Source organism: Eublepharis macularius, chromosome 7, assembly GCF_028583425.1.
Source record: "Eublepharis macularius isolate TG4126 chromosome 7, MPM_Emac_v1.0, whole genome shotgun sequence".
In the NCBI taxonomy this organism is placed as follows: Eukaryota; Metazoa; Chordata; class Lepidosauria; order Squamata; family Eublepharidae; genus Eublepharis; species Eublepharis macularius.
The window spans coordinates 79,684,442-79,700,441 of record NC_072796.1 but is presented as its reverse complement, the minus strand read 5'-3'; positions in this window follow the sequence as shown (position 1 = coordinate 79,700,441).

The window sequence follows — 16,000 nt, the reverse complement described above, 5'->3', positions numbered from 1 at the left end:
TCTCATAGTATCAACACTATTGCTACTTAATATAATACTTAAAAGTCATATAAAGTTGCTTAGAATTTTTCCATTAACTCTCCACCCCCTCGGTATAGTCACTTCTCTCCTCCCATGTACCTCAATAGTTTTCAAACTGCCACAGTTCTCCTCCCACCTCCCATTTTTTCACCAGATATTGTTTCAGCTTTCCCCAGTCCGTGTTAAACTGCCCTGGATCAAGGTCTCTCAGTTTCCTTGTCATTTTGTCCATCTCCGCCATGTACAGCAATTTGTAAATCCAGTCCTCAATAGTTGGCACTTCTTGTACTTTCCACTTCTGCGCATACAAAAGTCTGGCTGCTGCCGTCATATAGAATATCAATGTCCTATGTTGTGCTGGGATGTCTTCCATTCCCAAGTTCAGTAGCAGGAGTTCTGGGTTCTTATTAACTTGAAATTGTAAAATCTCACTCATTACTCTTATTATTTCCCCCCAGTACTGCCTAGCTACCTCGCAAGTCCACCACATGTGATACATTGATCCCTCATGTTTTTTACATTTCCAGCATTTATTAGACATATTCGAGTTCCCTAGCGCAATCTTCTTTGGCGTCAGATACCAACGGTAAATCATTTTGTAAATATTCTCTTTAATATTGGTACATGTCGTGATTTTCAATGTATGTTTCCACAAGTATTCCCACGCCTCCATTGTTATTTCTTTGTTAAAGTTTATAGCCCACTTCACCATTTGCACTTTGACTATCTCATCTTCAGTATACCATTTTAACAGCACTTTGTAAACCTTGGAAATTTCCTTTTGGTCTTGTAAAATTACTTTCTCTAATTCTGAGTCTTCCATCCTTTTCCCTCCCTTCGCACAGTCTGAGTAATAAAGATCTCTAACTTGTCTATATTGAAACCAGTCGTAGTTTGGAGACATCTCTTGTTGCGTTCTTATTCTTATTTTAGAGGATTCTATTTGAGTTATCTCCTTATACGTTAAACACTGTTGTTCATTATCGACCGTTCTTGGATCTATTACTTCATATGGAACCACCCAGGAGGGAATTCCTTCTTGTAGGTATTCTTTATACTTCTTCCAAATTGTAAAGAGGCTTCTCCGAATGTAGTGATGCAGAAACATAGAATCTGCTTTTACTTTATCATACCATAGGTATGCATGTTTGGTCATATTCTTACATAAAATCTTTGATTTCTTTTTGTTTACATAGAAACCTGCCAAGTCTCCAAACTCTTTAATTTTTTCTATTACCTTGGGCATGTTTTCAATTGGATCTTCCACAATTAACATTATATCATCTGCAAACGCTCTGACCTTATAGGAAAAGTCTTTTATCTTTATACCACGGATTGCATTGTCTTCTCGAATCTGCATCATCAAAATTTCAAGAACCAAAATAAACAACAATGGGGATAGCGGGCAACCTTGTCTTGTACCCTTTCCAATAATCAATTTTTTAGTCAGCTCATCATTCACCACAATTGCTGCACTCTGGTCTCTATAAATTTCTCTCACTGCTCTTATGAACCTTTCCCCCATTTGTAGCTGTTCCATGGTGGCAAACATAAAGTCCCAGTTCAAATTGTCAAATGCTTTTTCAGCGTCTACAAAGAAGAAACCAACCTCCTTATCACATCGCCTGTCATAGTATTCTATAGCATTTATAACTGTCCTTAGATTGTCTCTAATTTGTCTATTTGGTAAAAAGCCTGCTTGTTCTTCTCCAATAACTTCGGCTAGCCATCCCTTTATTCTCTCCGCCAAGATCTTTGCAAAAATCTTGTAGTCATTATTGAGTAAAGAGATAGGTCTGTAGTTTTTGACATTGGTCAAGTCCTGTCCTTCTTTGGGGATCAATGATATATTTGCTTCACTCCAGGTATCTGGGATCCTTTGGTCCCTCAAAACACCATTGATCACCTCTTTTAAAAACGGTACCAGTTCATTGGCCATTGCCTTGTAAAACTTAGCTGTAAGTCCATCAGGCCCTGGCGCTTTTCCCAAGTTTGTTGATTGTATTGCCTTCCTTATCTCTTCTTCTGTTACTTCGCTGTTTAGTTTAACTCTCCACTCCTCGGAAATTACTGGAAGCTTCATTTTCTCCAGATATGCGGCTATCGCATCTTTATTCACTTCTTTCTTATCATACAGTTTAGTGTAAAATTTATAAAAGGCTCTGCTAATAGCGACCTGTTCCAAGTGTACTTTATTGTCATCACATATTTTATTTATTATCTTTTTCTCCTTTCTTTTCTTCAATTGCCATGCCAAAAATTTCCCAGGTTTATTCGCCCCTTCAAACGACTTTTGATTCAGTCTTTTAAGATTCCATTCCAATTCTTTATTATTCATGGCCGTCAACTGCTCCTGAAGGATTTTAATATCCTGATATATTTTCTTTTTCCCTGGTCTTTTCTTCAGCTGGATTTCTTTGGCTTTTATTTTTTCCATAATCACCTGTCTCTTCTCCTCTTTTTTCCTTCGAAGTCTTCCATTTAAGTCCATTAATACACCTCTGATTACTGCTTTGTACGTGTCCCATACCTTGTTGATTGGTACTTCTTGATTCATGTTGTACTGTATGAAGAATTTAGTCTCCCTTCTCAACATTTCCATATTTTCTCCCTCTTGCAACAAATCCTCATTTATTCTCCATCCTTTTCTCTTAGTTCTTTTTCCAAATTTCCACATAATTGGATTATGATCTGAGCCTACCATGGGCATTATTTCTACTTCCTTAGTCCAAAGTACTACGTCCTTTGAGGCCCAGATCATATCAATACGCGATAAGGTAGAATGTCTTGCAGAGAAAAAGGTATACTGTCTGCTTGTGGGATTCTGCGTTCTCCACACATCTTCCAACGCTTCCTGTTGCATTAATCCAAAAAAAGTCTTTGGTAATAGTCCTCTTTTCTTTTGTGTAGTGGCTGATTTCTTGTCCTGTTCCAAATTCGTAACTCCATTGAAGTCTCCTGCAAGTATTATCTGATCATATGAAAGTTCATCTAGTTGCTTCTTTAAATACTCAAAAAAGCACTCTTTAGCTCCATTAGGCGCATATATTCCAATCACCAACACTTTCTTTAAGTTCCAAATACATTCCACTGCTATAAATCTGGCTTCCCCGTCTCTAATTATCACCTTTGGATGCAGCTCTTCTTTTATATATAATACCACTCCCCTTTTTTTCTTTTTTGAGGCTGCTACAAATTCAATGCCCAATTTACTTACTTTAAGGTATTTTACATCCTGATTTCTAATATGAGTCTCTTGTAAGCAAACTATATCACATTTCTGTTTTAATAGCCAGTGGAAAATACTTTTTCGCTTATTAGGTGAGTTAAGTCCATTTACATTCCACGATAAAACTTTGCACCCCATATTCAAGGCCTTGTTGTTGGTAAGTCTTTTTCATTGTCCATCATGAACCTTTCCATTTCCGATTCAGATCTGATGCGCTTTCTTACCCCTCCAAATTCAAAAGATATCCCTTCCGGTAATTCCCATCTATATCTTACTTTCATGTCTTTCAAAGTCTGGACTAACACTTTGTATTTTTTCCGGTCCAAGAGCACCGATCTGGGTAACTCCTTCATGATGATAATTGTCTTGCCATCAACTATCAATGGATCTTGAAATTGCTTAGTCACTATCATTTCCCTTACATTCCTTGTCGTAAATTGCACTATCACATCCCTTGGTACCTTTCTCTGGGTCGCAAATCTGGAATTTATTCGGTACACCACATCCAGGAAAGCCACAACCTCCTCCTCCTCCTTTTCCAGGTATTCAGCTAACACTTCAGTCACCTGTTCTTGTGCTGTCTTTCCTTCTACTTCCAACAAACCTCGAAACCTCAGCTGCTTCTCCATGTATTTACTCTCCGCAACTGCCATTCTTCCCCTCATTACTCTCATATCCGTTCGCTGCGTCTCTGTAAGATTGTCCATCGCCTTCTCCACATCGTTAACTTTTTGCTACGCTGCCTGCAAGTCGGTTTGTATCATCTCCATTCCCTTTTTTACTTCTGCCAGCTCATTTTTAACTGTCTCTTTGACATCTTTGACTTCTTTCACCAACTCCAATTTTGTTTCTTTGAGCTCCTTTAGCATTTCACAAAATTTTTTGTCCAAGTCCTCTATGGCTGCTTGCCACTCTTTCTTCGACATCGTGGGGCTTGATTTACCTCGCTCCCACGAGTCTGCACGTTTTCTTAGCTCCGTGACGTCCAAATTGGTAATCCTTTTAACTAATTTAAAAGTCCCGGTCCTTTAAATGGACAAAAATCGCTTCGAAAATCCAAAATGTCGGGTGTCTTTTCTCTATGGTTTCTCTGTACCCTTTTGCAATCCAAGATGTCCTACTTCCGCCCTTGCTGAAGCCAAAGCCCTTCCCTGTTCAAAAATGGCGATGCCCTTCTTCCTGTCTTCCAGTAGGGGCCGTCTCCTTCTGGCGACTCTATCACTATTACGTACTTCCTGTTTCCTGACTCTCCGCTGCAGCTCTCACGATGGTAGAAGTTTTCCCACAGCCTGCTATCGATTCTCAACCACAGGTATGATAAACAAATGTCTCTTTTCTGAAATTACTTCTTTTTACTTAGTCCTTTTTGGAATCTATTTCTTGCCGGGTTTCCCCCTCCTTATAGTAAGTCTGTTGCAGTTTAAAAAGTCCTTTTAAAACTTCGTTACTTTTAACAGTCCATCCCAATTCAGGAGATAGTGATCTTTACCTTTTCAAACGTCTTTCTGGGTTGTAATCACTGCTTCAATCTTAAGTTCTCTTTCCGTTTGTTTTCCCCCTGTTGAAGCTTGGGCACGAAGGTCTTATGCCAGCCGCACTGGCCCCGGGTCTGCCGCAGAGATCTATGCCGACCTGTCAAAGGGTGGGACCTCAAGGGTCGAGAGAGAATCCTTAGCGCAGAACCCCCCCTCGCCCGAGATCAACGCGCCCTGAGGTCTTTGAGCGTTCTTTGCCTGTTCTCCGCCTGAGAGCAGGTGGCCGGGGGCTATTTGTGCCCCTCCGGCCGCTGAAACGGCAGCCCGGTCAGCTCTGCACTTAGAGCTGCGTTAGACCTCCATGGATCCCAAACCGGAAGTCCCTTGCCTTGTTCCTTTAGATAAAAGGATAGGGTCACTCAAACACTTATTAATCTGTAGGTTTGCGGTCGGAGATGCATATAAGGCACTGACCGAATTCTTGAACCTTGGACCAAAATCCATAACCTCTAGAATAGTATGAAGAAATGGAAATTCAACACTATCAAAGGCCTTTTCCAGGTCAATCAATATAGGTGCCGATTCTTGTGCCTGGACTTGGGAAAAAGCCGTAACATTTAGAAGCCATCTCATATTGTCCATAATGGACCTATTAGGGATAAACCCTGTTTGATCGGGGTTTATATAATTAGTAATTATATTTTTTTGAAGTCTATTAGCAAGAACCTTAGGGAAAAAAAATTATAAACATTATTTCAAAGAGAAATTGGCCAGTAGAAAGCCGGCAAATTCCTATCTTTATCTTCTTTCAGGATAGTAATAATAACTGCTTCATTCCAAGTTAAAGGCATTTCCCGAGATTCCATTATTTTATTACATAATCGAGTAAAAAAAAGAATTAAATCTTTGGCAAAGGTCTTGAACAATTCTACTGTAAAACCATCTTGACCCGGAGCCTTATGAGGTCTCAGTTGTAATATTACACCTTGCACTTTTTTCGAAGCTATTAGTTTCTCTAACATCTCTCTATGTTGTCTAGATAGTTTTTGAAGACTGTTGTTCTTTTAGTATTGGAGATTCTGATGATACAAATACGACAAGACGAGGAAATACGAGGAATAAAAATAAAGGACTATTCATACAAGGTTAGAGCATTTGCAGATGACATAATGTTAATTGTAGAAGATCCATTGGAGAACATGCCAAAAGTGATAGACAAGATCAAGGAGTTTGGTGAGTTGGCAGGTTTCTTCATTAACAAAAAGAAGTCAAAGATATGTAAAAACATGACTAAGCAGAAACAACAATTGTTAATGGAAACAACGGACTGTGAAGTAACTAGTAAGGTGAAATATTTGGGAGTTGAGCTGACTGCAAAAAATATAGATTTGTTCAAGAATAATTATGAAAAATTATGGACTCAGATAGAGAGAGACTTGATCAAATGGAATAGACTGAATTTGTCATGGTTGGGCAGGATTGCAGCAGTTAAGATGAATGTGTTACCAAGAGTAATGTTTTTGCTACAGACAATACCAATCATCAGAGACTCTAAACATTTTGAAAAATGGCAGAGGAAAATATCAGATTTTGTTTGGGCAGGCAAGAAGCCTCGAGTGAAAGTAAAAGTTCTACAAGATGCAAAGGAAAGAGGCGGAATGCAACTGCCCAACCTGAGACTTTACCATGATGCAATCTGCCTAGTTTGGTTAAAAGAGTGGATGACATTAAAGAATAAGAAACTATTAGCCCTAGAGGGATATAAAAAAATTTTTGGATGGCACGCATACCTATGGCATAACAAAGTAAAGGTCAACTCGATGTTCCTGCATCATTTTGTAAGGAGAAGTTTATGTACAATCTGGAAGAAGTACAGAATTTACCTACAAGAAGGAACCCCTTTGTGGGTGGTTCCATACGAGGTGATAGATCCGAGAGCTGTTGATAATGAACAACAATGTTTAACGTACAAAGAAATAACTAAAACTGAAGTGTCTAAACTTAGAATAAAGACGCAAGAGGAACTATCACCGAACTACGATTGGTTCCAGTATAGACAGATCAGAGATTTGTATAACTCGGACTCTGTAAAGGGAGGTATACGAACAGAGAATTCGGAACTAGAGCAGACCCTCTTTAAAGAGGACAAGAAAAGAATATCCAAGGTATACCAAGTACTGTTGAAATGGTATACCGAGGATGAGACAGTTAAAACACAAATGGTGAAATGGGCTATAAATTTTAATAAAGAAATAACAATGGAGGCATGGGAATACTTGTGGAAAACTACAATGAAGACAACGACATGTATTAATATTAAAGAGAACATTTTCAAAATGATCTATCGTTGGTACATGACACCAAAGAAGATTGCGCTAGGAAACTTGAACACTTCTAATAAATGCTGGAAATGTAGAAAGCATGAGGGCTCCCTCTATCATATGTGGTGGTCGTGTGAGGTAGCTAGGCAGTTCTGGGGGGAAATAATAAGAGAAATGAGTGAAATTTTACAGTTTCAAATAAATAAGAACCCAGAACTCCTGCTGCTAAACTTGGGAATGGAGGGAATCCCAGCCCACCATAGGACGTTGATATTTTATATGACTGCAGCAGCTAGACTTTTGTATGCGCAGAAATGGAAAGTACAAGAAGTGCCAACTATTGAAGATTGGATCTACAAATTGCTGTATATGGCTGAAATGGACAAGATGACAAGAAAACTGAGAGATCTGGACTCAGGGCAGTTTAACACAGACTGGGAGAAGCTGAAACAATATCTGGAGAAGAAGTGGGAGGTGGGAGGAAAACTGTGGCAGTTTGAGAACTACTGAAGTACAATAAAAGTATAAAAGAGAGGGGTGACTTTACCGGGGGAGGAAGAGAAATGTGAATTTATAAGCAGTTAGATTAATTAATTGATTGAGATATATATAGATATGTAAAGGTTAATTGATAGAATATTGATAGAGAATAATTAACGGTTTAAACATGAGGATTGAGTAATTAACAATATTTTTTTTTACTTGATAAGACTTATATGCACCAAACTGAATGTATAGAAGAGTTAAAATGACTGACTATGTGATGAGTTATATAGAAATACTATAAAAAGAAGAAATGATTAATATAGAGAGAACAAATCAAATTGTTTGATTTAAATGTGGGAAATTTTTATGGTTTATGATATACAGAAATATTCAAAACTGGAAAATGGGATAAATTGTTTATCTAAAGAAGTATAGTTTGGATGTATAGTAAGTAAAAGAGTTAAAGATGTACTGCTTAATATAATGGAGAATATATATTTGTTTTAGATAGAGGAAATTAATAGAAGTAAGGGAAAAGGGACAGAGGGTGGGAAAGCTGTTGGAAGTCAACAAAAGGGGGGGAAAGGGAGGGGGTTAGAAACGAAAAATTAGGGGATAATTGAATGCAATGTAATGTAAAAATATTAATGTTCTAACCCAATAAAAATTTTACAAAAAAAAAAAAAAATTGACCCAAAACACCCTGCCCCCATTTCCTTCTAATTCTGAACCTTGATTCTGATGCTACCACTCAATTTCATAATATTCCGATTTGTAGCAGGAAAATTCATATATATATATATATATATATATATATATATATATATGAAAATTCATATATATATATATATATATGAATATTCATATATATATATATTCTTTTTATTTTATCATTTATTTATTTCAAGAGAAACTTCTAGAGATTCTCCATGTTTAGGGCCACAATTTGAAACTAACATTTAGTATAGCCAGCAATTTCCAACGTCAGGGCAATACTTATTATGCTCACAAGCTATCAGTTTATTAACAGATCAATTCATTCACAAAGTATCAGCTTATTGATAGATCAATTCTGTCACCATTTTCATCAATACACCTACCAGTTTTAAACATCCCATTAAACATTGCTCTTTGTTCAGTTCTAAGTCTATCTCAGTCTTTCTCTCTAACCATCAAGATGTAGCTAGTTAGTTAGATATTCTTTATTTTCTTACCAAATGTAACCTTTTTCCTGTTATGTAGTAAAAGTATTTTTATAGAGCTAAAACCACAGAAGTCTGTCTACTTATTTCCAATGCACTAATTTCAAACTCTGCAAACTTATTTCTTCTTAATTACACCAACCCAACAGTTAGGCTTAGGGTTGCTAACCTCCAGGAGGGGCCTGGGGATCTTCCAGAATTAAACTGATGTCTAGATTATAGAGATCAGTTCTCCTGGAGAAAATGGCTGCTTTGGAGGCTGGATTCTAGAGCATTATGCTTCACTGAGGTCCCTCCCCTTCTCTACCCAAACCCGACTCCCAGCCTCCACACCTCCAGGTTGGAATTTCCCAACCTGGAGTTGGCAACCCTAGTTGGGCCTCCTCAGTCCTCTTCTGCTGCCACATGCATGCTAATACCCAAATAAATTCACAGATTCAGGCCAAATGTCATGATATTTCATACTTGTTTCTTGTCCATTAAAGGCAACTCTTTCTTTGGGTGCGAGGTGTAATGGTACACATGCTTCAAAGTCACTGCATATTCCAAATGTATAAACAGACACTTGTATTATTTTAACAAATGAAATAACGCTACATCTCTGAAGTGGTGCTGAGCTTTTGATGATGTCTAATACTTTTGCAGGAAATGTATATAGTTATATGAATAGGTCCTATAGCTATAGATTCCAAACATGTTGAAACTCTCCTCTGCTTGGGCCCAGTGTATGTGAACTCTACCTTTTCCTCTCTTTATATAACTCCAGTATGACCACATAATAGACTCAAAGAGAATCTGTAGATGGAAAAAGAAAAAGGATTTCTTTAATCTCATTCTGTCCTTTGCATTTGACCTATCTATTGTCAAACTCTCTGTGTCATAGCAAACTCTTTGATTATGCTCACATATCTTTTCTTCTTTCAAACAGAAGCAGAAACGCCTGATGATGAAGCTGTATTTGATCATGTGAACTCTTGTAACTGTTCAGCCCTAAAATGCGGCATTAAAGTTAGGCTAAGGCTCTGACAAATACACCAAAGTAAAAGGATTGACAGCTGAGACTGAAATTCTAGGCTGACACCTTGTCTTTCACTCTGATGAATAAAAGCGTAGTGGGGAGAAAGGGATGTAAAGAATCAGCATGGTTTCCTTTGCCTTCTGGATGAACTTTGCCTTCAAGGCCTAAATCCAGGAGGCAATGGCAGTCACATTTTTAGAAGCTGGTATTTCATTGCAAAATGTAAGTTCGTAACAGTATTCAGATAGTCATTCCATCCAGGGCTTGAACTCCTAATCTACATTAATTTTATTATGATATTAATTGTTTTAATAATGGAAGTTAAGGGTAGATATACATATGAGGACTACAGATCAAACATGTACCTCTGTCAAACACAGTGAAAGGGGGTGATTTTATTTATTTATTTTGCTTCATTTATATCCCATCTTTCTCTCCAACAAAGACCTGGTGGCTTACATCCTTCTTTCCTCCATTTTTCAAGCAAAACGGCAGATAGGCAAGTGCCAAACACTTGACTGACCCATGATTTTTCTCCCTTGTCCCTCTGCCCCTTATTTTCTGAGATGTAGAATAAATCGAAGCCAACAGAAAGCAGCTGTAGGTAGCAGATGTGCGGAGGGAGTGATGAATGGAGGAAGTATTCAGAACCCACCTCAGACCTACAGTTCTTCTTGGTCCCTCTACCTTGTGCTAAAGACACAGGTTTGTTCACTTTCCTTAAGCATAATCCAGAGCAGAACATGTCTGATGTGTACGTTTTGAGTTCTTTGGTACAGAGACACATCTTTTTGTGCTTAAGTTGTTCTATAAAGTACCAGTGTACATCCATGGTGGTACAGAAACGCAGAAATAAACTGAGCATATACTTCCAAACGCCGAGTCTCATGCCAGCTTTTGAAAGAGACTAGTACACACTACTGGAAGTTAAAACATAAGCCAGTACCAGCCTTTCTTATCAGCTAATAATAATTACATTTGATAATAATAACTGTCCTCTCCTTACTGGTGGGAACAAAACACATAGAGATGGTCCCAGGTATCCTTACTGTTGTTATTTTACTTCATGCTTTCTTGGATTAAGATCTGACACTGGAAATACACTCCTTACAAACAATATAGGGAAACAAATATTGTCTACAATAATTTCTTTTAAAAGCTTAGAGGGATATGGAGTCAGGGTCTTGGACATCTTAGGGATGCTGACCTCCAGGTGGGGGTAGGGGTTCTCCTAGAACTATCAGTTCAGTTGGAGGAAATGGCCTCTTCACAGGGTGGACTGTATGGCATCACATCCCTGATGACCTCCCTCCACTCCCTAAACTCCACCATCCTCAGACTCTACCTTCAGATGTTCAGGAATTTCCCACCCCAGAGTTAGCAAACCTAGGCCAAGTTCATAGTACTACTGGCATTATACTAATTCTATAGGACTATGCAGAAACTGTTGCCAAACTCATAATCTGACAATATTCATGTGGAAGACCAGGTCTAAGAAATGGTTCCTCAAAGGCTGTTCAAAGTCAGTCTGATTCATGCCTAATGGAGCTGAGATAATATAGGATGCAACCTGCAACTCTGCTCAAGTTCAATAAAAATGAAATTCTAAAATAATCCATTAGAGGCCAAAGTATGCTCTTCACATCATTTGTGAAAGTGTCCTTAGAAAGTTACATGAGATAAATGTTTCTAACATTTTTTTCTTCTGCCCCTTATATCCCCAGATATACAATTTAAAGGAAGGGGATCAAATTTCTTCTAAATGCCCTGTTCGTGTAGTGCTCTTTTGATTTATTAAAGGTTATTCATGGGGACATGCACTAACTTTTGAAAGGAGGGGGGGATTTGTATGGAAAGAAAAAAAAAGACAGACTGGAAATGTTAAATCTAGAAGCTTTTGAACACTGTATTTTAAAAAAGCTATTTTTTTCTCCCATAGACTCTGTTGAACTTAATGAGGCCTACAAGCTTGGCAGACTCTCTCCTGGCTCACATAACTGGTGGGAAGTGAAATTGTTACTGGAGCCCATCCATCCTTGCTTTCTGTCTCAAACTCAACAGCTCTACCAGATGTGCTAAAAGAACAGCTCTGCCAGTCATCTGATAAACTTTTTAAAATGCTGAATTATTCCTGTTTTCTTACAAAAATGACTTATTGATTTCTAGGAGGGATACCTTCAAACCTAGTGGTTTTTATAGTGTTAAAGCTATTAGCTGATTCTGCACAAATCCCAGGTCAACTCACACTCTTTATTAAACTTGGTACAGAAAAAAAAATCTCTTCAGCAAAGGCATTCCTTTTTATATTAAACCTATGTATCTAAATCCCCAAGGTTCATTGGCCACTCTGCTGAGAGCAAAACCAATGTGAATGAGAATGTCCATCAGCATTTTCCTTTTAACCAGTTTGTCAAAGTATTTCTCTAGAGCAAGTGGGAGTGAACTCAAAATAAAACCTAAGCTTTCTTAACTAATTCACTTGTTTACTTAGAAATAAATACCACTGAGTTAAATGGGGTTTACTATAATTAATCCTAGTGTCTGTAACCTTTGGAGCCCAATACTTTGTGAAAAGCAATATACATTATCTTCCTAACTCAGAGAAAACATAGCTTTTACAAGACCTACAGAATGAACCAAGCTAGAACAGATGCAAAAGAAGGTCAAAGTTTGCATTCAATACTTTAGATATAAATTGGATTTTCTACTTGAGCATGGTTTAGAATCAAGCTAGAAATCTAGATCCATCTATTTAATATACATGGAATGTGGTAATTTTCTAAGATATCACAAGGCCCCTGACATGCATGCAGTTACCATATTTATCATCAAGGACCATCCAACTGGGTCTAACTTCTAAAGTGATGATACAATAACAAGAAAAGGAACATGGATTGAGAACTTAATGCTGAAGAGCAAATATTTGTATTGCAGTTGAAGTTTTATTTTTAGCTAAAAAAGCGGGGGGGAAACTATTTGCAAGGTCTTAATATAGCCAGATGAAACTTTTGAGTCCTAAATAGAGATGGGCATGAACCAAAATACGAACCAAAGTTCATCACAAACCAAGTCGGTTCGTGGTTCGCAAACTGGTGGTTCATCAGAGCCCATTTTTGACAAACTGTGACGAATGTTAGTCCGGTTTGTTTGGTTCATTTTTGGTTTGTCACTAGAGGCATGCACCCACTTGGGTTTCCTGCTTCAGGTTTATTGAAGCTCAAAGCAGCACTTTTCTTGCCATTTGCAAACGGCAAGGAAAGTGTTGCTTTCAAATGCTGGCCACATTTCAGCCAAGGGGACGGGGATCCCCTAACAGCTGAAAAAAGCCGTGGGCGTTAGAAAGCAGCAACACTTTTCTTTCATGGCAAGAAAAGCATTGCTGCTTTCAAACATTCATAGATTTTTTCAGCTGAGGGGAGGGAGAGAAAGGGGCCCCTCTTCCTCTTCCTTCAGCTGAAAAAAGCCGCGGGCATTTGAAAGCAGCTTTTTTCAGTTGATGGGAGGGGATCCCCCTCCTGACAGCTGAAAAAAAACTGCTAGCATTTGAAAGCAGCAACACTTTTCTTGCAAGCAGCATGAAAAGTGTTGTTTTCAAACTTCCCACCCTGAAAAAAGCAGTGGGGCAGGAAGTTTGAAACTTTTCTTGCTGTTTGCAAATGCATTTTATTTTTTTAAAACCACTTACTACATCTTTATCTCTCAAAACCAATGTTGTATCTTCTTTTCTTTCTTTTTTTAAAAAAAGATTTTTATTGGGTGAGTAAAATTTAATATTACAAATTTTTTTATTAATACCCTCATTTCCATATTCCCCCACCCTTTCCCCTCCCCACTTTATCTCAGACTTCCAACAGTTTTCCAACCCGCTGTCTAAATCTACTGCTTATATCTCTTTTTCTTTTCTTATCCATTTTAATATACTACTAAAATAGATATTATATGTTAAACTATAAAAAACCTAATATCAAATTAACAATTACAACATGTTTCTAACTTATCTCTTCTCCTCTTGTAAAGATTGCCCTCTCTTCCCTTCTGCCAAATTAATAGTTATCTAGCGCCCACATTTCTCCCTTTACGTCCCACTTCTTTTACAAATACTGTTTTAGTTTCCCCCACTCATTAAAGAATTCCTCTGGATTCTGTTCTCTCAGCTTTCTTGTCATTTTGTCCATTTCTGCCATGTACAGCAATTTTTGTATCCAATTTTCAATAGATGGTACTTCTTTTGTCTTCCACTTCTGGGCATATAAAATTCTCGCCGCTGTTGTCATGTAAAATAGTAATGTTCTATATTGCCTGGGAATCCCCACCATATTCAAGTTCAACAACAGCAGTTCTGGGTTCTTATTTATTTGAATTTGTAAAATTGCAGTCATAGCTTCTATAATATCTCCCCAGAACTGCTTTGCTACCTCACAGGTCCACCACATATGATATAATGAACCTTCATGGTTTCTACATTTCCAGCACTTATCTGACATTTTGTTATTCCCATATGCTATTTTCTTCGGCGTTAAGTACCATGTATATATCATCTTGTAAACATTTTCTTTGATATTAGTACAAGTCGATATCTTCTATGTATTTTTCCATAAGTATTCCCATGCCTCCATTGTTATGTCTCTATTGCAGTTTATAGCCCACTTCACCATCTGGACTTTAACAGTTTCGTCTTCTGTATACCATTTTAACAAGATCTTATAAACTTTAGAAATCTTTTTCTTGCCTTCTTGTAGTATACATTCTTCCAATTCCGAGTTTTTCCATTTAAATCCCGATTTTATACGATCCGAATCATATTAGTCTTTAATCTGCCTGTATTGGAACCATCCATAATAAGATACTTCATCTTCTGTTTTAAGCTTGATCATATTCTGCTCCATTTTCAACACCTCTTTATATGACACACATTGTTCCCTATTGTACATTATCCTCGGGTCAATGGCTTCCATTGGCACCACCCATATCGGAATACCTTCATCCAAATATTTTTTATATTTTTGCCAGACCGTGAAGAGACTTCGCCTAATATAATGATGCAGAAACATAGAGTCCGCTTTAATTTTATCGTACCATAAGTACGCATGCCAACCAAAAAAAAAATTATATCCTTCGAGAGTTAAGAGTTTAAGATTCTCTAACAACATCCATTCTTTAAGCCACACCAGACATATTGCTTCATGGTATAGTCTTATATTTGGTAATTGTAATCCCCCTCTTTCTTTGGCATCACATAAAACTTTCATCTTCACTCGAGGCTTCTTCCCTGCCCATACAAAGTCCGATATTTTCCTTTGCCACTTGTCAAATTGCTTGTTGTCTCTTATTATCGGTATTGTTTGCAGTAAAAACATAATTCGTGGAAGTACATTCATTTTAATTACTGCTATTCTTCCTAGCCACGACAAATTCAACTTATTCCATTTGATTAAGTCTCTATCAATTTGTTGCCACAACTTTTCATAATTGTTCTTGAATAAGTCAATATTTTTAGCAGTAAGCTCTATTCCTAAATATTTAACTTTATGTGTTACCTCACAATTGGTAATTTCCGTTAATTCTTGTTGTCTTTGTTTCACCATATTCTTACATAATATCTTAGATTTTCTTTTGTTAACATAAAATCCAGCCAAATCACCAAATTCTTTTATCTTATCCAACAATCTTGGCATATTTTGGATTGGATCCTCTACAATAACCATCACATCATCCGCAAAAGCTCTGACTTTGTATGTAAATCCCTTAATCTTCAAACCTCTTATGGCGTTGTCTTCTCGTATCTGCATCAATAAAATTTCCAATATCAAGACAAACAACAGTGGAGACAATGGGCAACCTTGCCTTGTACCCTTCCGTATTTCCAGTCTCTTAGTTAATTCGTCATTTTCTACAATTGCTGCATACTGGTCTTTATATATAGTTCTTACTGCTTGGATGAACTCTTTTCCCATCTGTAACTTCTCCATTGTGGCGAACATAAAATTCCAATTTAAATTGTCAAAAGCCTTCTCTGCATCCACAAAAAAGAAACCAACTTCCTTTTCACAGTGTCTGTCATAGTATTCTATTGCATTTATTACAGTCCTTAGATTGTCTTTAATCTGTCTGTTTGGTAAAAATCCTGCTTGCTCTTCTGCAATAAATTCAGTCAGCCATTCCTTCAGCCTTTCCGCCAATATTTTCACAAAAATCTTGTAGTCATTATTCTGTTTTGCTGTGGCAACAAATTCTTTTCCTAATTTGTA